The sequence below is a fragment of the Haemaphysalis longicornis genome, unplaced genomic scaffold (genome assembly GCF_048455015.1).
Source record: "Haemaphysalis longicornis isolate Haplotype H1 unplaced genomic scaffold, Haemaphysalis longicornis Haplotype H1 scaffold_12, whole genome shotgun sequence".
Classification (NCBI taxonomy): Eukaryota; Metazoa; Arthropoda; class Arachnida; order Ixodida; family Ixodidae; genus Haemaphysalis; species Haemaphysalis longicornis.
The window spans coordinates 104182732-104210256 of NW_027526225.1; the positions used below are offsets into that span (position 1 = coordinate 104182732).

The window sequence follows — 27525 nt, forward strand, 5'->3', positions numbered from 1 at the left end:
GATTTGCCAATGTTGGCCAAAAGCCGCCGCGGTGGCTCAGTGGCTAAGGCGTTGTGCTGCTGAGCCCAAGGACGCGGGTTCGATTCGCCGCCGCAGCGGACGCTTTTCTGATCGAGGCGAAAAGCGAAAACGCTAGTGTTTTCGAGGTTTCGGCGCACGTTAAAGATCTCCATGCGGTCAAAAATTAATCCGGAGCCCTCCACTACGTCCCCCTTCGTCGCCTGTGTAGCGTTGGCGCCGTAAACCCCGCAATCAATAATAAAAAAAAATACTCCAGCGTTCGCCGCCTGCCTCGAGCGCCGGTTCGTCATGCCAAGCATACCTATTTTTGGAGACTGGCCAACATTGGTCAAAAAAAAAAAAAAAAACTCAAGCGTTCGCCATATCGTGGCAAAACTTGCTCTGAACGAGGAAGACACGTCATAGCGTGCTCGTAAATGCCTGCCTCGCGCCGAAAAAAAAAAAAAGCAAGAACGGTCAGGACGTCATAATCGGTTTGGCAGAATCAGTCGTCTTACCCACACGGCCACGACCCTAAGTCAGTAGCCAAGAGTCAATCAGCTTACTCAGAGGGCCGCGACTTTGGGGAGGGGAATCACGCCACCTGCTCGGGATAGTGTACAAGTTGTACCTGCGGGTGCCTATTTTAAAGGACCCTGCAACACTTTTGTAACCTTTTTTTGAAGTCCGAAATGCTTGCAGAACGCACTCACCCAACACACCCAGTACTTACATTAGGGGTCGAAAAGTACCTCAGCCGAAAATTACTGCTCTATGTCCATCAGATAACTTGGAAATTCGCTCAAAAGATTTTTCTTTCTTTCCCCTGGTCTTGAAGTTCTTCGGTGGCTCTAATTACGTCACTAAGGCCATGTAGCGGCTGTTGGTCGGTTTTCCTTCAGTTGCAGCAATGAACGCTTTTCGATAGCAACTTAAAAAAAAGCCACAAAAACAAAGCAGAAATGAAAGGCGTATCTAGTGCGACAAGCAAATCACGCAGTGCCGCTCTGGGCGGGCGATAACTATAGCTTTCGCAGTGGTTGAAGACGCGAAGGAAAGAGTGAAAGCGCTTATAGAAAGTGTTTCAGGATCCCTTTAAGTGTGCGCGTTCCGATCGTTCACTCTGCTTCTTCGATTTGCTTCTTCGGCGTTATAGCAACAATTTGATGGAGTAAAGGTGGTTGCGGCAGTGAAGAAGCAAATCGGCTGCAATCGTGGACTTAAAGGGACACTGAAGTGAATTTGTCAAGCTCCCGTTTTTGCTTGCACTGTGTAGACTGGCTCAAATTAACACACTATTATTCGTTTATCCGGTTGACAAATCGGTAATTATTTTACAAAGCGCGAAAGAAGAAAAACTACTATGCGCGGTTTGCGGCGGCCGCACCAACTAAAGGCTGTGACGTCAGGAGGGGGGCACCGTGATTGGACGATGCCCAAGGTTAGCAATCAAAAGTTTCGGTTTCGGTTTCGGTTCTGTAAAACAACATGCTTGACATTTAATGGCGTTGTTGGATGGGCATTCTCGATTTCTCAATTATCGCCGTACCGCGCTTCTGCCATGTTGTCGGCTGTCAAATGTCTAAGATAAACCTCCCAGGGCGGCTTGGAATCGTAGAAATCACTAGACGAGGCCTACGCAGTGGATGAACGCCCTCCGCGTCACCGCAGACTCTCAAATGCCATGCGCTTTTCTCGCATATTCGGAGCTTGCCTCACTCATGTCTGTTAGTAAAAAACTAGTTCGCACCAGGCCAAGGGTGTGCTGATTCAGGCCTGGGCCCACTGCCCGCAAGCAGTCGGTGCTTGTGGCAACAGCACGCCAACGAGAACTCGCTAGCGCGTCATTGACAGTATGCGCGCGTTCTGCGATCTCGCTCGTGGAGCAGTGAACGTTACGGCCTAAAAATGGTGAACTCAGTTCAGAAAACATCGGCCGCATACGAAAAAATCAACTTACAAAAAAAAAAATACATGTACCCTTGGGGATTCGAACTTGCGACTTTCAAAACAAATCCCAGCGCCTCAGACCGCTAGGCCACGAGCCGGCGCTGGCCGGATCGGATATATAAGGTTTATAATGTATGACCAGTTTACACTTTTATTTATTTTAAGCATTGTAAGTACTTTATGTGACTATTTGTTGTATATCACTCCTGCAGTAAGTGTCCCCCAAACTTCCACAATATCTCACGTCTAGCAATTGCATTTCTTTGACGGAAAAGCGTTCGCAGATGTGCGGTCGTGCTGCTGACCGCTGTGCTTGTTTTACCCAGCGCAAAAAGTGCTTCGTGCTCCCTAGTTTTGCGCTGTACGGTAAAAGTTTCAGGTGATTTTATTTTCTTAGTACCTATATTGACTTCGCTGACTCTTCTCCCGCCTTCAATTGGCCTTAGATTTTCCTACTAGCGTAAAGTCAGCGAAGCGTCGCATGTGCACTTGTGCAGCGCTTGTGTGGAGCGACCCCGACTCTGAGTTTGACACAGTGTACAAACTAACAAAGTAAGGAAAGGCACATTCTTTCATTCACAAAGGGGTTGTGGCTTAGTTTCAATTGAGCGAGCGAATAGCGACGACCCGTCGGCGGCCGGCGGACGAAACGCTAGGCCGACTGACTCGATCGATAGGTCGGCTGGTCGGCGAACCGTGCAGTGGCGCAGCCATTTTCCAGCTCATCTCCTGCTGACGTCACACGAAAACGCCACAGAAAATGGGCGAGCGTAAAGAGAGGAGGACAGCATTTTCGAATTGATTTTTCTACTAAATAAATTCGCGTAAACGCGGCCAGAGTGGTCGAAACAATGCCTACGGACTCCGAACTACAATTTGCGCTAGTAATCCCGCAATGTTTACAAATCACTTCAGTGTCCCTTTAAACCGTCGTGATGGCCGTGAAGGTTGCGTACAGCTTCGCTATCTTCAAGCCTTAAGCGTTAGTGAGAGCTTCCTGCCTTTTTTATACAATGCCATGGATGACTATGATGACGCTGATGATGCCTCGACGAAGCGTCGGAAGTCCTCGAGTGCACGTCGGGCGTAACGGCTGGGGAAAACAACTTCGACTTCTCTCGGCACGGCTTGTCTCGGCTGTTCCTAACTGGCGTCTCTCGGGCTGGGGACACGGGGCGGGGGACATCGCAGAGTTCTGGTCCCCTCTGGGCTGGGGCTGCCCGCCGCGGCTATCTTATCCTTGGCGGCTGCGTCCACGCGATGCGATCCGAAGCTGGGGTCCATGATGGGGATGAAACCGCACTCCCCACCAAGGTATTTCATGGCGGCAGAACAGACGGGGCGATTGATGGTTGAGGGTGAAGTGACCTATTTACAGAGATGCGATCAGCGTATTTAAATATGCACTCGTGGCGGCCATCACAGAGCCCGCACCGGATGCACGCCAGCCGGCAGAAGTTCCTGGTCTCCCGTATAGAAGACGGAACGTTCTTTTACTCAAGCGTCTTCCTTCCTTGCAAGCATGCAAAAGAAGTGATACTAGGACAGCGGCTGTTGAACCGAATCTCCCTTTTGTTCTTTTGTTTGCTCAGAAGGAAATCAGTTCCTTTAACGGTCTGCTCAGAGTTGGCAGCGAGCCCAGCGGAAGCTTGCTTCCGGCCTCATTCAAGGGCTTTGCCGGAGTGGCTTTGCACAATTACACAAGGCAAAGCGGCTTCGACATCACGTGGCACAAGTGTACAGCATCGCTGAGTGCCCTCCGTTCCGCCTTTTTAGATGACGTGCGTCCGGTTCTCCAGAAAAGGACGCGAAAAGTGTCACTACGCCGACTTGACAACGGAGGCAGCCCAATAAGTGGATTATTGTCTTACTTAAGCCACAGGTTAGAGAAATGTGCATGCTCTTTGTGTGTTGCTCTTTATTACTCCTGCCTTTGTCCCAATTTGCTGTCAAACTGTTGCTGGATGTCTTCAGTCTGGGGAGAAAAGGAATTGGCATGACTAAACATGCAATATCGAGTACTTAAAAGTTAAGTATAGTTCGTAGGTGGAATGTAGCTGAGTACTGAACGAATATTTGTAAAGCTTGGTCAAGAAATGCGTTGTGAAGAAAAAAATCGGCAGGCCTCTGCGCGTTTTGAGCAGTGCTAGAAGTGTTATCCATGCTAGAAAAATTAGTTTTTGATAAGACAGGAATGGTGTCATTTGGCTTTCATATATCTTTTCATATACCTCTTCATGACATCCCTACCTTCCCATTCTTTGACGACCCGAGGAGCGCATCGTTTAAGCCGTGCTCGGGACATGCACAAGTGAAGATCTTCGATAAACGGCGGCCAGTAATGGTTCCAGCATTAAAAAGGCTTAAACGCATCTGCAAGCCTCGAAAAAAATAATCAGTGTAAAATCCTTTTTGAATTGAATTGGCAAGAACGTAGAATGTGGTGGTCCATAGACGCGCGATCATCCCCTCTCCACTCTCACCTTTCCTGGATCCACCCCTCGCCACTAACTTTTAAAGCGAAGCCTTTCTACGCGGGACCAATGGCGTCCTGTAAAAAAACTAATGCATTTCCCCTTAGACCGGTTGGTCGACCGGAAAGCTCTGATAAGGTCTCTGGACACACGGCGCGTGCGTGAAACCAGGCTTCCATTGTGTCAAAACGGTTACTCGAGAATCGCGAAAAGAGAACGATTCTAGATAAGACAATACGCCCATCGATCACGAAGAAGAAGTGCAAAACTTTACCTTTATCTCATAAACCACGTATCGGTATACGCTTACATCTCTCGTAGATGTGTTTACTTAGTGCGCGGGAAATCGTCTCATCGGTTCGTTCTTCGTTTGCTATTTGGATCTTCGAAGGTTTGGCGATCGATTGGACGCACTTTCGGCGAAGGTCGGACGCACCTTTAGCGAAGGTTTCGACGCACTTTTGACGCACTTTCGATGTTAGGAAGCGTTTGCGCTTCCCTCAACTTCTCTTCAGAAGGGGATGGTAAAGTTTTTTAATGTTTCTTAATGAACACTGGCACCGCCGTGTGAAGATATCGGGCAGCCCCGCACTCACCCGAGTGGCAACAACGTCCAAATTCTTTTTGTCAGACATTTGTTTCGAAAGGAGCATAGGAAGTCATGTAAAACTAAGAAGGCCCTCGGACCTGGTGTCACTAGACCAGGTCTAGGAGTAGCGCCACTGATGCATGCAAGTCAGCAACGGCGGCCATTTTGGTGTTGCGAGATTGCCGCTTCTACGGCCTTGCCGCTAACTTCTAACGGGTCATTTGCTAACAACACTGCCGAATATGCAGCAAAATGGCGTCTTCGGACACACTTCTGCGGCTGAAATGTTGCTACACGCATTATCTCTGATTAGCGCGCAGCCGCAGAGCGGGGATGACAAGCTAAGCCCACCGCAGTTTACTGACTGGAAACGCACAAGCAACAAAATGGCGGCACCCTTGCACCGTTGAAGTGTAAACAAGTGCCCCGTGGTGCGAACTGACCAATGATAATGACGGCGGCCCGGGGCAAAAGGAGAAAAGAGTGTCGATACTCTGTAACATTATCTAGTGACTCTACTCGGACCCTTCAGCAAATACACCCATAAGACCCCGCGTGCACATATCGGGCTCACCTAGTGACGAGTTACAGACAGATGTTTGGAGGGAGGTATTACGCATTCAAAAGGAGCTGTTTGTGCTCCCGGAGTCGCTTCGTGCGTAGAACCAGAGTTGGTAGTTTCGCGTTTACTGCCAGGTGGTCTTAATGCCTCCGGATGAGCTGAACGTTAAACCTGCAATTTCTTGTACTCGTCACCTGCAGATTTTGTGTTAGGGTACGTTCTTTTTTTTTTCTATTTCAACACTCGACTAATACACGTTACTTGGCTCGGTTGGTGAAAAACGCAGCGTTACTTTATTGGCTTCACTACACAACGCTGCGGGAAGCTTTCGACAATAAAAAAATGTGGCTGGAATTTGTCCAAATACTGCCGGAGGGTAACGCTCCTAGGGGCGATTCAAAAAAGGTCATAGGGCCTTTATATTTGCCTTCCGATGGCTCATATTACCCCCTAAGAATGTCATTTGAGCAGTGCATACCTGTAAAGTAGTGAAGCCGACTTCAAAAAGGCTTGGTGTAAAGTTTGCGATCTTGCAGTGAAGTATACCGTACTCATAAAGTATGAAGTGTGAATGTATGACGTCGCGAAATACGCAATTGAGTTCTTACGTATTTCGCGACTTCATACACTTAGCAGCACTAACTTGTAGATAGAGTACTTGACGTCGCCGAAAAAAATGTTTTAACATCTTCACCCGTCCTGTTATTACATCTTTACACCCACAAAAAAAAACTGGAACGTTTTGCTTCCTGACAAAAGTAGAACACGTTAACGGAATTTATGCAAAACGTAAATTTGCCTTTTACGTATGGCAGGCGGCAGTTTTAAGTTCCCTACAACCCCGAAAGGACTTCACATCAAGTTCGATCATCCCGTAGTATTTAATGGTCAACCAGCTTCACCTTACAGCTTCAGGTCAGACAACCGCTCAAGAATCACTAATTCCTCCTTTTCGCGTACGCGCACACACGTTAGATATGTTACAGTACAGGTGGGACAAGCAGAACTCGTCACGGAGTACCAGTGTATAGTATAGTATGGCCAACTTGCCGTTCCCAGGGAAGAGGCTGATCAGCAGGGCTGCCAGATGGGCTCCAGCGACGACGCCGGAGCTGTGGCCGTGTGGACGATCATCATCTGGGCGGTGGTGGCGGCCGTCGTCATCGGGCTGGTCATTCGCTTCATGAATTTCATCCGCCGCTGCTTCTGGTGCTGCTGCCCTGAAAGGGTATATTCCGCGAGCGGGTTACTGGCACCTGCTCTCCCATGCCAGGAAATGGGAGGTGAATTCTGCCTGTCATTTTGTTTATGTTAGAAAACGCCAAAGTTCAAGTAACACAAGTAATGCTATTCGGGTTACGTGCAGTAAGTTACATAATAACCCCCCTAGTCATTTTATTAGGGTCGCAGGGGTGGGGGAAGGCGCTAATAATTAATGGCAGGTTTAAGCTGGCATGAACACGATAGATGAGTTGGTTCACCGGCAGCGACAGGCACAATGTCTTAAAGCGCAGGTTTACTCATCTGTGGCTGCTTTAAGGTGGTATACGGGCCTCCAAACTAACACGCCGCCAGATCCCTCTCCAGAACCCCCTCCTTGGACCCGAATATTAATTACTGACTGCAACCCTATGGGTCGGTCAAGCCGTGTTGCACCGCAACTCTCATCTAGTGCTGGTCAAGATACGTTTTACGTCGACGCCAGTATTTCAGGAAGCCGTATTACCACAGCCGTCGTAAACCCAGCCTTGCAATTTTGTCAAACCTGCCACTACTACGCCCCTCAGAGGCCCCCGTCAACACTTGCTGAGATCAAAGCGATATCCGCCTTGACGACTATAGAGCTGCTGAGGCCGCCAGACCAATCACAACCTGTCGATATTTTTACTAATTCAATGCAAGCAGTCCGAGACCTCCGGAAGGTACTTCATCGAGTTCCCATGTCCCAAACCATCCAAGCGAAGGCTGCGACCCTTAGCTTCAGAGCGAAGATTTCTTGGGCCAAGACCACTGGACAGCAGCAGGTGGATGCTGCGACTCGTATACCTCCCACGACGCATCTCGTTTCCAGTCGACGCGATGTCAAAGTTGGTCACCGACAAAGCAGACCTTCAACGCTCTCACACGCGCACTTATTCCACCGTGTGGATCAAACCTCCCTGGTGGGCTCACCCGCCGTGAGGAGGTGGCGCTACAAAGAATTCGCGTCGGGGCTACAAAGAATTCGCGCCAGGTGTGGGTGACACCAGCTGTCACCCACACCTGGCCCCCGGATTGACGGGCCCCGTTTGGCCGGACATGTCCATTTTCCACCTCGTCGGCATCTACCGCAGACATTCACCATCTTTTGTGGACTTGTCGTGGCCTCCAACGCTCCCGACAGCAAGTGCTAAATAGTGTGGGACTCAACCAAGGCCGGCCACCCGACTACAGACGCTGTCTCTTTAGGCCGTATCACTGGAGCCGTTTAGACTTTCTGAGTGAAAACTTCCTGTTTCCGTACATTTAGACACACTCGCTCCCACCGTTTTATGCTGCAGAGCAAACTTTCCCAATTAAAAAACAAACTCTTCCAAGTAAAATACCTTTTAAAGACGACATTTCATGGGTTACTTAAACACGACATTTTTTCTGGTCTCTCCGTATGTCCCTCGATTAAGCTGCCCGGCCGAAAGATAAACAAATTCTGAAACAAAAAGTTTGGATAGGTACAGCCTTTCCAAACGATGCTTCATATTTGTCAACATAATTTAGCCAGAAGAAACCATTACGCATCTTTGAGGCAAGCTATGGCGTTGTGCTGCTGAGCACAAGGACGCGGGTTCGATTCCCTGCCGCGGCGGGAATGAAAAAGCAAAACTCCGGTGTGTTCGAGATTTCGGCGCACGCTAAAGATCCCCAGGTGGTCACAAAATTAATCCGTAGGTTTCCACTACGGCGCGCCTCATCGCCTGTGAAGCGTCGGTGCGTGAAGCCCTTCAATCAATCAATCAATCAATCAATCAATCAATCAATCAATCAATCAATCAATCAATCAATCAATCAATCAATCAATCAATCAATCAATCAATCAATCAATCAATCAATCAATCAATAAAAATAAATGTTTGAGGCAAAACATCAATACATAACTGGTACTAGGGAGGGCTATTTTAGCTGATAATAGATGTGCGCTTGATTTTTGCGATAGCAAATAAAAAAATACGCCTTGAAGACAATGTTCGACTTAAAATACAAAAACGGTTCGCGCTCAAGCATGGACCTAGTGGCGGCATCCCAAGTCCAACGGTGATGAAATGTTCTAATAGATGGCGTGCGATCGGAAGGACGGAAGGGGGACGGAAGGGGAAGAGCGGAAGAGGTGGCCGAGAGAGAGAAGAAAGCCAGGGGTCGCAGAATACATCTGCAGCGAAAGAAAGACAGAAAATGTCCCTCGTCCACATTGGCAGTAAAATGAGCCGATACGCAGCCATTTTCTTCAAGGCAGTTTTCATGCCGAAGGATATTTGACGTGTTCTGATGGGTAATCTTTAACCAGCATGACAGCAAGGAACAACCAGCCAAAATTTTTGGTCTAAATAAATTCCCGGGATTTTAGTAAGTCTTCGAACAACTGGGAGTGTTTCTGAGAGAGAAAGCGGGACTCTGCTCCCCATTCAAAACCGCCTTTGAATCCATTCGTTGCGCACGTTGAAGATACACGGGGGGGGGGGGGGGGGTATAAATAAATCCGAGGCCCTCCATATCGCACGTCTCGTAGCGCGGGCGTAGCTTCGGTGAGTAAAACTTCCATAATTTTCTTTAAAAAAAAATCAATTCATCCAGATGATGTTTTGGGTAGCGCATAGCCTCGTTGCACAATTAGGAATCGGTATTACCATATAGCCCATCACTAGCATGCATGTGCTTGCAGCGTAAAGTGTTATTAGTGCTGGGATGGCTGTAATTTGTGATCTATGGCGCTTGCAGAACACATTGCCGGACAGATGATGTATGGCCCAGTTGATGCTGTCGGCAAAACATACCGACTGGGGGAACACGGGGGGGGGGGGGGGGTCGGGTAATTGGCCAAAAATTTATAGGATGGCCAAACAAATAAATGCGCACAATCAATCAATCAATCAATCAATCAATCAATCAATCAATCAATCAATCAATCAATCAATCAATCAATCAATCAATCAATCAATCAATCAATCAATCAATCAAATCAATCAAATCAATCAAATCAATCAAATCAATCAAATCAATCACGAGGAAGACGCGCAACTGACAACAGAGAATGAAAAACAGGGCGGTTCGCTACTAGCCACTAGCAACCATCATTGAGAAAGCCCTTGATTACACTACGGTTGATACCGAAAAGTCAGAGCGATCAACAAAAAAAAAGCGTGCACCCTTCTGTCTACCGACGACGAAGGCTGAGCTCGAAGCCTTCTCATGAAGGACTCCTTGGTTGTCGTCTGAGTTTGGACTTTGACTGGCGGGCGGTTTCGACTTTCACTCGTTGAGGTTTATAACTCGCACGCAGTTTGGACTTTTGATCAAAGCTGCTTTGACTTTGACGCTTCGCTATTTCATTTCGCACGAAAAAAAGCTTCGCGTTCAACCATCGTCGCCGTTAGATAGTGGGGTGCATGATTTTCTGTGCAATTTTGCACGTCCATGCACGTCAAATACGAACTGCCTCGACCATATCGGAATGCGCAATCAGATAGACGTCGGCTTCATAGCGCAAGTGACCCAGGTTCGATTCCGACCACGGGAGGCGTATTTTTCTTGAGGTGTTTCCACGATCATCATCATCGTCAAAGTTGGCTTTCCTGCAGTGCATTTTCGTCGCTCACTGCCTATCGGTGCGACAAAGCAAGCTTCGCTTTAAAATACATGTCTGGTCTGCCAAAAAAATATGATAACGTGTACGGCAAAGAAACAGTCCAATGGTTAGCAGGCCGTTCATGCATCTGGCCTTGCCTTGCAAGGAGTGCAAGTAGAGTAGTTAGTTGTACAGCTCTTTTTAGTGCGAGGCTGTATGTGCTACCCCGGCCACACCCAACGGTGTATGACGGTACACCGCCGCGTCGACAAAGAAAAAGCGAAAGTGCACAATCGCCCGTTCGTCCCAATGGTGCGGGTTCGGAGAGGAGGATGGAGGGAAAGAGTTAGGGAGCGTGCCATACAAAAACTGTGGTTGATTCCCCTGTCAAAGGAATCGGTAAAACACAAATATCAAATAATGTGCAGCGAAATCTGCAGCAAAAAGAGCATGATTTGCGGGTCGGCGGCTGTCATGTGGGTGTGTTTGGCGAGCGACGTCCTGCTGCCGGGTCGCTTCGGCAAAGGTGTACTGGAGTCATTTCAGTGACGGATATGACGTCAGTGAAATCTTGGTGTATACTGGCATAAAACACCGTCGTGTTAAAATATAAAACCCAAAAACGAACAACTCTAAGTATAACGTACTTTTTAGTACTGAAGGTTGCTTTCCCGCAAGAAGACCCTGCTTGCAGCGGTGCACCCTTTACAGGCCGCTTGCTTTGTGGTACTGGTGTCATTTCCATGACTATTTGACGTCAGTGAAATCTTTGTGTGTTTCCAGGCATAAAACACTTTCGTTGTGAAATGAGCACGTTCGCTGCGCACTTTTTGCGCGAAGAACTATAATGAATGAATGAATGAATGAATGAATGAATGAATGAATGAATGAATGAATGCCAATCAGCCAACCATTCCCATAGTTAATAACTGAAGCCGGTACTGAAATTCGCAGAATCCCTGTCTGATCACCCCCTAATCCTTTTTCCCCCGAACTCGCGGACGTTTCTCGCGCAGGCGCAGCAAACTCCAGTGGTCGTGGCCACTCCTGTCGTCGTACAGGAGCGGGTCATCGTTCGCACTGTGGCATTGACCGCCACTTGACCATGGACCAGAGCAGTGAGTCCCAAGGCGCGTACAGGGCGGGTTGGGCCTCCGCCATCACCCCATAAACGAGGCTTCATCACTTCCTTCGAAGTGCACGCTGCGACTGCTCTTCAAGAGTAAGGACAACATCGTCGGACACTGTACGTCACACGTCATATCCACTAATGTGCGCTGTGATACAACACAGCTGCTCGGGGATAATAAAGCAGTGCAAACATACTCTGAGTGGCTTGGTGTCTGTTTCGTATTGGCACCCTGCACTGGGAAGATATGGCTGTGAGCGCAGCACTTTTTCTAATAAAGCTGCTTAAAGCTGCTTTTTCTAATAAAGCAGTGGAGATTTCTCAACCAGTTATCACCCACTTCCTGCAGCGTGCTGGGCCAACGGTCTACGGTGCTGACACTGAGAGAAGACGTCAAGAAATACAGCCGTGAGGAATGCATCGTTCCTCCTTGGCTTCTTTATTATCTCCCACCTGATTAGACGGCTAAAGTATCAGCGACTAACGTCCTGCCATCTGCACCACTTTACAGTTCGTTCGTCTAGGCTTTTGTAATCATTACGTTACCATAGACACCTTCGTCCTGTGTAGTTCCTCTCTTTGTCTGGCTTTTTTTTTTGCGCTTCTAGTCACTATGTCTCCATACCAGCTTGCCCACTTGCCAGCGCTCCTAACATAGATACCTTCTTTGTGTGGGCGCCCGTGGCCCGACTCGTGACAATCACGGCTCCTGGTATCTCGGGCAGGGTGCCGACACTTACAAGAATTGAATGCTACAAACGGAGGCTGTGATGAGCATGGCATCTTTCACAAAAGAAATGCCCCCCAACCACTAGGATATGAAAAATGGCGCTGCTGCTTGCGCAGCAAACATAAGCGCAACGTGACTATGCACCTGTAAGCAAACTATTGTTGAAACCGCCTTTGTACGTTCTTGGCATTCTGCGGTGGAACCGGTGGATAGCAGTCGAAATCTCAGAATCGAATTTCGGGTGACTGCATCAAGAACAGCAGAGCGATCCCGCAGGTGCCAGCATCGTCTGCTAGGCTGTGGCTCCAAGCGCGACACAATCACTTCCGCTGCGAATGGACAACCCATGTTCTTTGCCGGCTGGATGGGGATCGCAACAATGCGTAGGAAAGTGCTAACGTGCAATTGCTAGTTCTCGTGCCGTCCACTTCTTGCCTTTGCATAATCTGCTGCTACTCCGAGCTTGGGCGAGGAAACACACGTACAACACAAAAATTGTTAAGCTTCGCCTTTAAAAGTGAAGACTGCAACACTTTTTTCAATTTTTTTTTTTGAAATCGGAAATGCTGGCAGACCGTATAGCCACCCAACACACCCAGTACTGATATTAGGGGGTCGCGGAACACCTCAGTCAAAAATCACTGCTCTGTGCCCATCAGATAACTTGTAAACTCGTTCAAAACATTTTTCTCTCCTTCCCGGTATTTAAGTTCTTCGACGGCTCGAATTGCGTCACTAAGGCCATGTAGCGGCTGTTGGCCGGTTTTTCTTCAGTTGCAGCGATGAACGCTTTTGGATAGCAACTTAAAAAAAAGCCACAAGAACAAACTAAAAATGAAAAGCGTATCTAGTGCGACGAGAAATCACGCAGTGGTGCTCCGTGCTGGCGATAACTATAGCTTTCGCAGTGGTTCCAGACGCGAAGGAAAGAGTGAAAGCGCTTATAGAAAGTGTTTCAGGGTTCCTTTAAAGGGAACGTGGCCGTAGTGTCAATGCCCTTCTTCCGGTCAGCAAGTGTCTCATTTATGGATTATAGGTGTAGTGGCCGTGTTGGCAAGTACTTTGTTGATAAATATTTGTTGAGATGGGCTGAGGGGTAAGTCCTTAATGATGTAGGGAGGGATGTTGCTTTTTAATCTCTCGCGGCGAAGAAACCGGAGGTAGCGTCGTACTCACGCCATTTCGAAGTGGCCGCCTGGCGGCAAGTTCACATTGGGGTGGTCGCGGGGGTAGGGATGTCCGAGCAGGAGAGGCTGGAGATGAACAGGTAAAGCTCCAGACTGTGAGGTGGCAAGACCATATGCCACCTCGTTACCATCCCCGCGATCCCCGACGTGCCCCGTCATCCAGGTCACCCTAGGTAACGTCGTTCTTCTGTTTGCGCTGGAGGATCTGGCGGATGCATTGAGCAGTGGCGTCTTCTGTTTTTGGGTCCTCGATGCTACGTATATAGTGCTTCAAATGAGTGTGTATATATAACGGAAGGCCCGATGTTGTCCCTCTGTCCAAATAGCCAAACGTTCTGCTTTGCAGGTGTTGCGGGGTCCAGCGTGCAGACGTAGCGTGTGGCTTTTTTGGTTGAAGGTTTGTACCAGGCCAAGTCCACACGAAATCTGTTGAGAGCGGCGTCAGCAAATACTGCATTGGCGTTGTGCTGATTGTACCTGCAAGAGAGGTGCTCCCTGGTTGAAGTGGCGCCATTTGCGAGGGCGTGCAAGTCTTGGAGGGGTTCAGGGTGGCGAAACTCAAGGTGGTTGTTTCGCCTGGAATGACCCGGGCTTCTGTACAGACTCGTCGGGTATCTTGAAGCAAGGTGTCTTCGCCCTGTATTGTGAGGTGCAATCGGTTGTCCGGTGATAAGATGGGCGCCAGAACATGGAGATGGGTCAGCCGGATGTGTCCACGTACCCTCGCTATCTGCAATGCATTTATTCCTAGTTCGCATCGCCAGACAGTTTTGCCTGCTCAGGCCACCGCTCTCGCGCTCCGTTTAACTTTTGGGAGCACCTGTACATGTCACGGCTACTACGTCCCCTGCGCGGACCAGGACTGCGCCTGTGTAGGCTACTCGGATAGTGGGTTAGGAACTTGAGCACCTTGTTGAGTGCTTTTGCACGAGCTTCTCGTTTTTCGGTGTTGGGCGAAGTGGCGGTCGGGGATGCAGGGGCGGTCATGTGAAAAGCAGCGCAGGTGTGACATAAGCTAGCTGACGTTATAAAAGACGTGCTAAATAGAGATATGCCCAGGGAGCAAATTTGAGGAGCGTTTTCTTGTAAAATGAGTTAAGTCCACGAGAACCGAATATCAGAAACAACCGAAAATTTGTTAGCGTACCTAAATTCAACGACGTCAAAGATAACTTCCCCGAGCCGACCTCTAAAACTTATTATATGATAGCTTTCATAGCATACTATCTATGTCTGGTCACAAATTTTCGCTTGTTTCTAAAACTTTCAGGTGGATTGGGCTCATTTCGAAAAAAAAATCTCTTCATTTGCTTTATTCAACACAACACATTTTGGTGGGCTGTTTTCCAATCCCGCCTCCATCTTCGGAGGCACTCAAATGATAAAAATCGAACCTTTATTTCAATTAAAAGTCTATGCATCGTCTTGAATGTCAGTGCTGGGAGATATCGGCTTTAGATGCTATAAAAGCCTGAGTCGCAGGATTTGCGTTGCCACTTCCCGAGACAGCTGGAGATGGGCCATTCCATGGCAGGTGGGCCTTTATGAAGGTTCTCCATACTGCTCTCGATCGTGTGAATGGACGGTCTTCACAGCAGGAGGTAGGGGGGCTCGCTCCCTGGCTAGCATTCTGGCTGCGCAGCCGACGACTCTAGGGCAGCGGGCAGGACCACGACTGTGTGCCTGCTCTGCATTGCGTGATGCATATACGAGAAAGGTTAGAGACACACAAGTAATTCGCAAACTATCTCCGCGGCTTCACAATCACCACCCCGCAGCTAAAAGAACCTTGCTTCCGAATAAGGTTTACCGACAACCGGCCCCGGTGAACGCCTAGGGACCACACGGGCGCACTTTCGATAGACGCAGCATAGTATACAAGCACTACGTCTGTTATGTTAGCACTAAGGTCATGATTTTCTCCTTCTCACATTCATCTTCGCTGTTATAAACGTCAAAGCGGATTTTGCATTGAACACTTCAAGTTGTTAAAAAGAAAACTAGGACAATCTGGTGGGTTTCATTAACGCAGGGGAAAAACGGACCATAAAAGCGACCTTTGATCAATCACAGCGCCATTCTGAAGACGCTTATGTATAACTGCAACACCCCATACATGTCCCTTTATGTATGTATGTATGTATGTATGTATGTATGTATGTATGTATGTATGTATGTATGTATGTATGTGTGTATAAACGGTATTCGTTGAAAAGTTTAGCGGTCAATTTCTTCGCTTGGCAACACTGGAAACGGCCACAGACATGGCCGATGCGCCACGGACTCGGCGCAGCCTGGGCCACTGCGGCCGCACGCCGAAAAAAAAAAGACACCGGCGTGCGTAATCTGCTCCGTTCCAATCCGATTCTAAACTGTGGCGCCAACAGAGATGTTATTAATCGCACTCACAGTGAACTCAACGCAACACTTTGCGTTCGACGAAGAGTTCGTAACGTGAAACACAGTCATGTGTTTCACAGTCGTGGTTAGCACGGACAAGTGCCGCCATCCCGCGGAGCCCGACGTAACGAGCGCGCCCCCGGACGCCGATCGCGGAGGCTGCGGGCCATGGAGGAGCTGTGGGCGGCGCACTCACACGGTTGCATGGAGGAGAAGAGGGGTGCCTGATCTGCGGGCCGTGCGCACAACGTCGCCTAGCAACAGACGCTTGGCCACAGATATGGCGGCGCACAATTGGTTGCCTGCATGCATTTCACGCCATTGAATACCGAGGATATATGTTGGTATATACAGTCGACTCCTGTTAAGACGAAATAGAAGGGACGGAGAAAATTTGTTCGTATTATAGAAAATTCGTCTTAACCGAGTTAGTCTTAACCGCAGTGTACTATTTTAAAAACGCGTAAACAAGCTCGCTCCACCAACCTCTATTCACCGACTGTGGCGTCACAAAACGTAGTTGCAAACAATGTAATTGCGGTGATATCTCGTTCATCAAAAGCAGTCACTGGACCAACGGTCCAGTTACTATCGTTGTGCCTCTGTTCGCCTTCTTTGGGTAGCGTTTTTTTTTTCACAGGTTTGTCCATTAAACAATCATGAACAGCCCCAGACTTTCACATTTTTCATCCCCCAGTGTCTATTTAAATGTGAGGGACTCGGCTATGCAGTTCACACACAAGAAAAAGTTAGCTTGGCAGAAAAGGCAGTAACTTCGCGCGCACGGTCAGTAAGCGCTGGTTTACCGCGTACGTACCTTTCCTCGGACACCGCGGCATCCGCGGAAAAAGCAGACGCCACAGATGATGTGTCCCACGAATAGGGCCACAGCGACGACCGCAATGACTGCGATCACTTCAACCGCCAGTCCCGCACCGCTTTCTGTGTCCAGGTTCATATTCTGACCGCGCCGCCCTATCTCTGCGCGCAAACAAGAACAGCGGCAATTGTGATCCATCAGTTAATGTGCTTCACTATGTTTAGTATGTCAACCAAAGAAGAAACCTGCAGAGTAGTTCGGTAAACAAACGAGTCTCATTGTTTTTTGCGAGAGCAGTAAGTGGGCCAAAAGCGAAAGGGCTGCTCGCCCACGTGCCTTTTAAGCGTTCCGTAGCGCAGAGCGTTCCGTAGCACGCGCTTGCTTTCTGTTGGAGCGGCAGGTGGCCGTCCAAGCCAGTACACCGTATACGAAGTAAGGGAGCGCAAGAACTTAGCCAAGCTAACCGACCGACAGGCTGCGATATCCACTATCGTAGTGAACATTCTTAACAAAAATGCGAGTAACAAGGTACTAACGGGTTGCATTTACTAATTCCTTACGATCTCTACTACCCCGTAGTACGGTACGTAAGAGCTGCAACTAAGTATGGGCCCTAAATGCTATCGTAAGTAGTCTAGACCGTGTACTTAGCAACTGCTGCTTGTTTGATACTAACCCAATTCTATGAATTAAGGAACATGATAAGTATACAGCACTTTCCTCAATCAAAATTACGATTAAAGAGTTTTAACACGAAAGTTTTTTTTTTTTTATCCCGGGATACACGAAGACCTCACTGACACCACCATATCCGTCAAGGAAATGACGCCAGTACAACGAAGCAAGCGGCCTGCAAAGGGTGCATCCCTGCACACACGGTCTTCCTGCGGGGATGCAACCTTTAGTACTAAAGAGTACGTTATACTTAGGGTTGTTCGTTGGCCGGTTTTATATTTTAACACGAAAGTATTTTATGCCGGTATACACCAAGATTTCACTGACGTCATATCCGTCATGGAAATCACGGCAGTACACCCCGCCAGCAGGACGTCGCTCGCCAAGCACACCCACAAGACAGCCGCCAAATCACAAAATATGTTCTGCTGCAGAATTCGCTACACATTTCACTTTCCTGTTCCTATTCCTATGACAGAGGAATCAACCACAGTTTTTAAAGACGATAGTCTTTCTTCGGCTATATACTTAAACGGAGAAATTTTGGTCTGTCTGTATGTCTGTTTCTCTGTCTGTCTGTCTGTCTGTCTGTCTGTTTGTCTGTCTGTCTGTGACTCGATTCAGCCACCCGGCCAAAGTAAAACAAGGCCTGCGAAATAGTCTTATATAGTCACAGCTAAATCTACCCGTCTGAGTCCGGTGTAATGTTCATACTTGTCAAAATTGCTGAAGCAGAACAAGACATTACGCAAATAAAGACAACAAATAATACAGAAGTGATATTTGCATTTTTCCTTTATAAAAAATCATACATGCTTAATTTTTGCGAAATTAAATACTTCATCCACTGCAGAAAAAAATTCACCCCGCCGTAGCCTGCTGTCGCCCGCGCCACTGTAGCTTCTGGCGCCATTTTAAGAAATAAACCGGCAACAGTTACAAACGGTTCCACTAGAAAGGTTCCACGTTCTGCTTGGAACGCACGTGAAGTAGGGCAATGTGGTTGAAGTAGGGCGCCTCGATTCACGCGCGTCTCCGCCATACGGCACCGTTGGCATCGAGACACCCAGCCTGGAGCAGTGAAACGCGGTAAATTTAGAACGATTTAAGCAAACCTTTGTGTCTTTACCTTGGGAGGAACGCGATGCAAGAGGAACAACATGAGAGGTGAGCGGTAAAGCGAAGGGAGGCATTTACTCGGCAGAAGTCGATAAAGACTATCGTCTTTTGTCGACTTTGGCACCGAAACGAGCAGATAAAGTTAAGTGTCTCAAGCAGAAACAAGACGAACGCGTCGAGAACACGGGGCGGAAGCAATGCGTCACATTCGTTCTAATGAACGTTAATGCTTTCGCATGCGGAAGCTTTAAGAGGTGGTTAGGGATACTGGGACCTTTTCCTGCAGATGCCATTCGCCTGTGAGAGTGTGTGCTTCTTGATTGATTTTGATTGTAGGGTTTAAGGCGCCGACGCAACGCAGGCGATGAGGCGCGCCGTAATGGAGGGGTCCCGTTTAATTTTGATCACCTGCGGATCTTTAACGTGCGCCGAAATTTCGCGCACACGGCCGTTTTTGATTTTCGCTCCGCCGCGGCCGGGAATCGAACCCGCGACCTCGTGCTTAGCAGCGCAACGCCTTAGCCACTGAACCAACGCGGCGGGTGAGTGTGTCGTCCGATGGGAACAGTGTTCCTGGTATAGCTGTTTGTACGAGATTAAGGACGCAAGGAGGAGCATCCCAGTGGCCCGTATAGTTACGAGCCGCATTTCGCATCGCCAAACAAATTACAAGCATGAAACACACGTGGTCTCACTAATTTGCAAGTCCTGAACAGTTCCGGGGTAGTCCAGAACTGCTCTCGCAATAGAAATTAGAGAAGCCAAAAACACGGAGCTGCTCTTACGGAGCACTGAGCAACCCAAAATGACAAACTGAAGACGACTGCAATACCCGATAAAAAATTAGTCGCCGTCGCGCCCTGCGAAAGTGGATATCCAGCAAAGCTCTTGTAAACCACTTCAAATGGTGATGGACGAGAGTGTGAAATGTTTCTCCTTGCCTACGCGGGTGTGCCGCTTGGGTTTGCTTGGCTAGTGTCGCTAGATAAGGGTACGAGTATCCGCCCTCTTTTCTCCTACTGTCCCGTGCCGCCGCCATGATCATTGGCCAGTTCGCATTAAGTGGCATGTGTTTACGCTGGGACGGTTCATGGGCTCACTGGCACCACCATTTTGCTCTTTATTCGTTTTAGTCGGTCAACTCTGGTAGGCTTAGCTTGTCCTACCTGTTCTGCGACTGTGCGCGACTGACATCGGTTAGAATGCGAACCAAAGCAACAGCATTTCAGCAGCAGAAGTGTGTCAAAAGATGTCGTGTTGCTGCACCTTCGTTAGTGTTGTTAAAGCGGGATTCACACGACGTAGCAGGAGGCGCGCGGAAGCGGACGGATATGTGACGTCAACAGCACGTGACCGGATTATCCGGCCTGGCGGCGTGTCCACACCGAGGGGCGGAGCCTAAAACCAGTCACGTGAGCGGGTCCCGCGGGCCAGGAAGAGAGGGTTTCTCCGTCTTCTGAATCCCGCTTAACGAACGACTCGGTCCAAGTTATCGGCGAGGCCGTAGATGCGGCAATCTCGCAACACTGCAGACGCCAAATTGACGGCCGTTTCTTACTTGTGTACCGAAGTGGCGGTATCCTAGCACCTTATCTACTGACATGCGTTACGCTCGGCTTCTCTGGCGCAAAGACTGGGTCCTGTCTAGCCTTGCGCATGGACTCGGCGTCTTGGGCAAGAATTTCTTTGCTTATTGACGCTAGTGTAGCCTCGAAGAATAATCTGCAAGCATGATCTTTACCAGGAACACACGGGAAGGGTTACATTTTTCACAGACGCCTGATCCATAATGCGGTTTCGATACTTGCTTGTTTTGTGGTTTCCTGAATGGAATTCTGAGTTCTGTGCGGTATACCTGATTAGCCTGACGCATGTGCTCGGCATCTTAGACCTCGGCGTCTTGGAGTTTTCTTCCCATGGATATGAAATCATTGGGGGTCAGATCCACACCGTAATGACGTTTGCCTAGCGAATTACGGAGCCCAACGGCTCAAACAAGAATTTCCGCATATGATAAATTTTGTCATGCAAACAACAGCGATGTCGAAATGACATAGAACAAGGACTTGCGTGTCTTCTTTTTCCTTTAAAGCAATGCTCCTGGTTCAAGCTTGGATCGCTTTACATCGCAGTTTCATGTTTTTTTTTCCCTGTTCCTACACGTAGCAACGGCTATATATTTTTATTTCGGCACGTAACGCTTCATTTATTTCTCATTTCTATTTTTTTCTAAATTATTGAAAAAGATGTGTGTAATCGGGGCTGCTGCGTGCTTTCTATTATTGTGTTGACTGCGTCAAAAAAGTATGTAACCGGGACTGTTGTGCACGTCCTGTTACTACAAAAATTTCTCATTGTTGCTCTTTATTTTGTGAGGTATTTTTTTTTACTTGTGATGCTCCTTGTGTGCAGTGTGCGTTGCTTTAAACTTGACCGTGTAAGATTGTGCTTCACTTTGGGTGGACGGGAGCTAATCAAGAGGTTCGCGCAGCTTTATAAACAGCACAGCTGTTTTAGCTTGAGCTCGATCCATTGGTGTTCGCAAAAAAAAAGATTTTTTTAACAGCGCAGCTGTTTAGCAAATCATAATTTTTCGTGTCCGCAGTTTTGTTTTCAATTGCGACAGTATGCCCTTTGGCATAAGGTCCTACACGTACAAGTTTGCACCCGTTTCTCGGAGGAAGTCCAGAAGACAGCGGTGGTGGGGCCCCCACAGCCATCGCTGAAGATCGGGGGGTCTCCCCGAATGCAGGCCTGTGTCGCGAAGGTGTCGGGATCTCGCTGCACTCAGGGAAGGGCACGTCCATAGCAGGTGCTTGGTGTCGGCGTCTTCGGCAGGAGCCGTACAGAAGGGGCAGGTGGTGGAAAACGGGAACTAATATCGTGGTGGCCACGCCCTGGTTACCGTACAAGAGAGGGCCACCACAACTCGAAGTCTACGCAGCAGGACCTCCTCCCAGCGAGCGAGCCCACTGGGAAGGTGTGTTCCACACGGTGGGATGAGAGCGCATGTGGCGCGAGGCATATCTTCTTTTAGTCGTAGAAATGGTTCATGTGGGTCAGTTGTCAGCAAGGGCAGCGGTCGTGGAACCGACGGAGGGTGACAGGAATTATCTGCCGCAATGTGAGCGGTGATAGTATTACGCCGGATCCACGACAGTAACTTTAAAATAGCAACGAATTGCCGAGCCTTCGCACGTGAGCTGGGACCTCGCGAAGACCGCCCGGCATTTAAAAAAACCAGAAAAGGCATAGCGATCGTGCGTACGTGCCACGCAACCATCCCCTGCGGACGTTTTCCAAGACAAGCGCACCCATTTAGGGAGCTTGGCCACTATTGAGGCGACTGCCCGACAGTTAAAAAAACCATGAAAATGCGAGCGATAGTGTGTGCATGCCTCGCGGCTACCGCCCAGCGTCCCCTGCGCACGTTTGTCATGGAAAGCTTAAGCACGTAGGGATATTGGCCGAGATGGCCAAAAAACTCCAGCGTTCACCGTAGTCATGGCAACACTTGCTCGGCACGAGAAAAACACCTCCTAGCGTACGCCCCTCCAAGGTAAAGTCCAATGATTATCACTTCAAAAAAATTCTGCAGAAATTTCGAGAATTAGCTGCTGATGCGCAGCATTCTTATTCCGCTTGTCTTGAGTGTGAGTTTTTTCCAGATTTTTTTGTTTTGGTTTTTCCTGTCCGACCAATTATCTCTATTTATGCCGCGAACCATGTAGGGGTTTGTTTATTTATTGTTTGTTGTGTTATCTGCGTTCCAAGCGAAGCGCGTCTTCCATTCTTTACTTTTACGCCGCACGGGATATCACATTCAGATAAACAGACTGTTTCGCCCTAACGTCACTAGCCCAGAATAATCTTCTGCATGTGATCTACAATGTTCTGGATGTGAATCGACGGTTCCAGAACATTGTTGGCGTGAGGTTTAAACGTGGCCGTCAAACAGCCCATTGCGACAGGTCTGGTGTCCTCAGTGCAAGAGTAAATTAGGTTGGCGTGTCCACAAACACTAAGATGCCTCCTACTACGCGGCATGAAAGAGACAGCTCTACGTTTGTCCGTTAGGATAAAGAACGGGTCTTTCAAAATTTCATTCAGGTAATTGGCTAGGAAGTATGCTCAGTCGTAAATTACAAACAGACGTGCTTTGTATCATGCACTACGTGGCCGGCGTGAAGCTTTGCAGGTCATCCATTTTCACAGAGTGGAAGGGCACTAATTTTTTTGCCGATTTCTGTCCCCTTTGAGCACGTGCACATAAACGGTTGCCGGTTCATGAGTGGACGTGCCGGTTGTGGAGCGAGGAAGAGGTAGGGAGGCTTGCACGCAAAGCTGTAGGTTTCATGCCCACACTTATGTCATGCCCGTTGTACAGTCATCAAAAGTGTTAACAACAACAAAGAACGAGGTGCCAGCGTACGCACAGAGGGGCAGCTTGCTATAGCGCCCTGCGTATTCAGCGAGGTTCTGCGCATGCGCAGGAGCTTCCGAGCGCGGAAAGCAAGCCTGGGGAGCAGCAATTATCAGCCGCCGGAGATACGCCACTGCTATCGTAATCTGCCGTTCCATGCATAGGCTGGTACCCGCTTCTTCGTTATTGTTAACACTTTTGATGACTGTACTGGCGGGAGGCTTACACGTGGACGATTGGGTTGTGCGCTACAAAGATAGTAAGATGCCTAGGACGCGGGAGGGAAGCATAAAGCTGCATGTTTGTTCGCTAGGATAAATCTCGAGATAAATGGCTTGAAAGTATGCTCAATCGTAAATTACAAACATACGCACGGTTTGTTTCGTGCACTCCATCCACTCCGTCCCGCTTCGCAAATCATCCATCTTTGAAGAATTTTTTACCCTACAGAACAAACCGATACCTCTCACTGAAGCCATGACAATCGATGGTGTTACGTCCTATCATCTGCAATTATTAATAGTATTTAATGATTAACTGTTACTCTAGCTTGTCAGTGACACGAAGGGGTTTGGGCAAAAATCAAGACAGGCTGCTCTCGCCGCGTGTTGTGAGGCACGCAAGAGGTTGATGTTGAATAGTTGCCGTTCCGTCACAACGGAACTCGTACAGACTTCCCACTTTGGTTTCCGCATGCATGCGCGGCACTTTATGACTGGGCGCAACGCTAGACACAGCCAATATTAAATGTGAACGCGTCACGAACTGCCATGCTGCATGCACGTTGTTGCATAGCTGGATGCTGGCCAGCATAACGGGCTCGTCACATGACGTCATTGGCATAAGGACGACAGTTGCGACCAACCTGCAGCGCTAGCCACCAAGCAAACAGGGGGTGTACTACGTTTCTAATCATTATCTTTACTCATAAAAAGTTACAAGCTGCTTGGTTACACCTTCATTGTCATACTCGACTGTTGGCTTAAACGAAAAGTTGCTCGAGAAGATCGCGCATCTTATACGGATAAGTCAGGGAGATATGGGGAAATAAATAAAGCCGGTCATTAGAATTGGCCTTCGACGAACAGTTACATCATAACGGTAGAAAACTTACCCATTCAGACCTTGTACGGCCTCCACGAGAAATGTCGTCTTTCCCGACGAGTGTCACCCGGTAAAACACCTGCAACCAAAGTCAGTGAAGTTGACTTTAGATATACCGCAGCATAATGGGAAGAATGCACCTACGCGCTCTTCCAACTGCTGAGTTAGTAATCACAGCGGCACATCAAATTTCCGGAGCGCACCCGCAACTGCTGAACATTGGACGGGGGGACGAAACCGACGGACTGCCGACGACCTCAAGCTAAGACAGACAGCGCGGTGCCATATGTGGGGAGCATTTGAAGCGGTTAGAATTTAAGGCGTATTTGGGGCACCGTATTGGCGGCGCGGTGATAAGCAGGCAGCCGCCAATCTCGTGTCAGGCGGAAATCCTACCGTTCGCCATTCCTGCACTGCGGTCTGGCGGATGCGCGCTCGTCACAAATGACTTGCACGGAAATGAGGAAAGGGTTTGTCTGCATGTTTCGCCTTTATCGCGCCTCGCGACTCTTCTTCCGTGTCGACATCGCCAGGGCACCTCAGCCGCCAAGGTCGCCGCAGCTACGCCGTGTCGGGGTACACGAGCCTACGCAACGCAACACGCGCAAGGTCATGTCGGACTAAAAACGCGACTTCAGGGACGATGTGCAGCCTCCTGTACACGCGAGCTTCTGGGGGCGAAGCACCTTAAGGCCGAGGCTTGTCCGTCCGGCGCAGTAAATCGAACCATCTGTGATCACAAGGTTCATAAAATGTTAACAAGAACAAATAATGTGTTCACAAAAGGTCAAGAGAGAGAGAGAGAGAGAGAGACGCACAGCACCGTGTAAATCGAAACATCTGTGAACAAAAGGTTCACAAAAGGTTAACAGGAACAACATAAAATGGTCACAAAAGGGTAGAGAGAGAGAAGAAGAGCGAAAAGGAGGGAGGGAGGGAGGGAGGGAGGGAGGGAGAAAGAGTGCGTCTAGAGAGTCTCGCTGTGCATGCGCGTGGAGCATTGGATTGGATTGAATTTGATTTGGACTAAATTGGATTAGACTGAAATGAATTGGATTGGATTGGAGTAGATTGATTTGCCTTGGATTGGATTGAATTGGAAATCGTTTTAACAGAAGTAAGCCCTCTCACGGGTTATTTACGGTAAAAACGATCCCAGGGCTTCGCTCACTCGTTATGATACACTTCGTGGAGATGCGTGAATTTTTTGCTGAATTCTTCGTCTGAGTTAATACAGATACATGACTTGAAACTTTTCATTGTCTACTCTTCTGTCAGCGGGGTTATCACATTTTCGGAAGAGCGTAGAGAGTAGAAAAAACTTTAGCTTCCCTTGTAATTGTGACGTGTTTTTTTCGAATTAATCTTCCTCCTTCACTACACGACCAGTCTTCACAGCAAATTCCGTTCAACGCCATCCTTTTTATTATTACGACTCAGAAAAGAATGTTTGGTCCACTGTCTTGGGCCACTGTCGTACGACGGTTTGAGCCAGTGGGGTTAAATGAGCGCGCTGGCATAACCGCTTGCCGGTTTGGTAGTTCACGGGTTGGTAGTGGAGGGATGATGGGGTTGCACGCGCAGCTATAGGTTTCATGCCTTTACTGATGGCATGTCCATTATGGGGCGGGAGGTTTAAACGTAGACGGCACATGGCCCAACGTGACCTGAGTGGTGCCCTCGGTGGTCGAGAGGATTGGACGGGTGGGTTATACTGACAGTACGACTCCCACGACGCGGGAAGGAAACAGACAGCTCCATGTATGTCGTCTAGAATAAAGGTCCAGCCCTTCCAAGTTTAGTTAAGCTAGTCGGCTAGGAATTATGCTCAACCGTAAATTACAAACGTGTTTTAGATGCGACTGCATCTCATTCACTCGCCTTGTCCATGCAGCGTCGTCGGCGTTGTTGTCGTCCGCCCCTCCCCCATTCTCCTCGCCGCGTGAGCTACGCTCTCCGCCGCTCACCCCCTCTCCTCTCCGATGCCCCTCTCTCGCGAGGGGCATTGGATTGGATTCGAATGGATTGGCTTGGATTGGATTTGATTGGATTTAGATTGGATTGGATTAAAGTGGATTGTGTTGGATTGTCTTGCGTCATAGCCGCGGCAGACACACTGGCGCCGGCGCATGTGCAGTACTCTTTCTTCCGCGGTCTCCTCTCCTTCGGGTGCGCTGCGCATATAACCGGTGTGCCGCTCTCCGGCGGCCTTTCGGTCGACGGTTGCTCTCCGCTTGCGCTTGAACCCCCCTCAGCGTCGCATCACACTAGGGTTGCCGCGAGGGGAGGTGGGCGTAATTTTTTGTTTCCTGCACTTCGTGGGCTGCGTCCAGCTTTATTATTTTTATGACGCAGTAAAAAATGCGCAGTCCTTGGTCCACTGTCGTACGTAGAGGGTTTGAACCATGGAGGTTAAATGAATTCGCCACGAAGGGCACCGCTTTTGAAGGTAAAAGCGGCGTTGTCATTATCCGGTACACAAAATGGCCACCGCTGTCTCAAACTCAGTTTCTTTATAGAAAACACAAATAAGGTCTGCAAAGGACGTTTCGCAATTCGCAATTTGCGATGTCACTGATCGCGCGCGGGATACTGGTTTTTGCATGTTTTTCTTTCGACGGTTTTGAACAACTACCGGCGGCCACATGCTGCATACTTTTATTTTTTTAACGCTTGTCGCCTCCCAGGCTCTGCCAGACAAGCCCGTTGCGGCTTAGGTAAGCCTGATTATGTACATGACTTTTTTTACTAATAAATATTATTATTATTAATATTTTATTGTAGACACTGTAATGTACTGATATGTATTTTTCTATCTATACATATCAGTAGATTACGGTGTCCAGGATAAAAGTACGCAGCTTGTGGCAGCCGGTAGTTGTTTAATAACGTCGAAAGAAAAAGATGCAAAAACCAGTACCCCCCTTTCTCCCCGCGCGATTCGTGGCACCACAAATCCCAAATGGTGAAACGTCATTTGCAGGGCTTTCTTGGGTTTCCTATAAAGAAAACTGAGTTTGAAACAGTGGTGGTCATTTTGTGTGCCGGAGTGTTGGTCGCGTACCGTCATATGACAACGCCGCTTTTACTTGCAAAGGCGGTGCCCTTCCTGGCGCGCTAATTTAACCTCTGTGGCTCAAACCCTCTACGTACGACAGTGGACCAAGAACTGCGCATTCTTTTCTGCCCGTAAGAATGAAAAGGATGGCGTTGAACGGAATTTTCTGCGAAGACTGGTCGTGTACAGAAGGAGGAAGATTAATTCGAAATAAACACGCCCACAATTACAAGGAACGCTAAAGTTTTTCCTACTCTCTACTCCCTTCCGAAAAAGTGATAACTGCGCTGAAAGAATAGTCGAGAACGAGATGTTTCAAACCATGCATTCGTAGGCTAACTCAGACGAAGAATTCAGCAAAAAGCTCGAGTGAACAGGAGGCTGCTAAAGGGCCCCAAATTCTGACACAACGTTGCACGTGTTGCGTTGGATAGGCTCGCGAACCCCGACATGGCGGAACCGGTGCGACCCTGGCGGCAGAGGTGCTGT

The 27525-nt window shown here is 48.6% G+C and overlaps 2 long non-coding RNA genes across 4 annotated transcripts; one reads left to right on the top strand and one right to left on the bottom strand.

Annotated features, from left to right (window-relative positions):
• The first annotated feature begins 3641 nt into the window (after positions 1-3641).
• LOC144162108 (uncharacterized) lies at positions 3642-11719 on the top strand. The gene is made up of 3 exons (XR_013320618.1): positions 3642-3832; positions 6635-6803; positions 11408-11719. It is a non-coding gene; the product is annotated as an uncharacterized LOC144162108 (long non-coding RNA).
• Positions 11720-14736: 3017 nt separating this feature from the next.
• Positions 14737-24384, bottom strand: LOC144162109 (uncharacterized). Of its 3 annotated transcripts, none has more exons than XR_013320620.1 (4): positions 24182-24384; positions 23989-24057; positions 16655-16818; positions 14737-15125 (listed from the first exon to the last, which is right to left on the bottom strand). It is a non-coding gene; the product is annotated as an uncharacterized LOC144162109 (long non-coding RNA). The 3 variants fall into 3 exon arrangements; XR_013320619.1 differs by having other exon boundaries at positions 24123-24384; XR_013320621.1 differs by having other exon boundaries at positions 24119-24384.
• Between the last annotated feature and the right edge of the window lie 3141 nt (positions 24385-27525).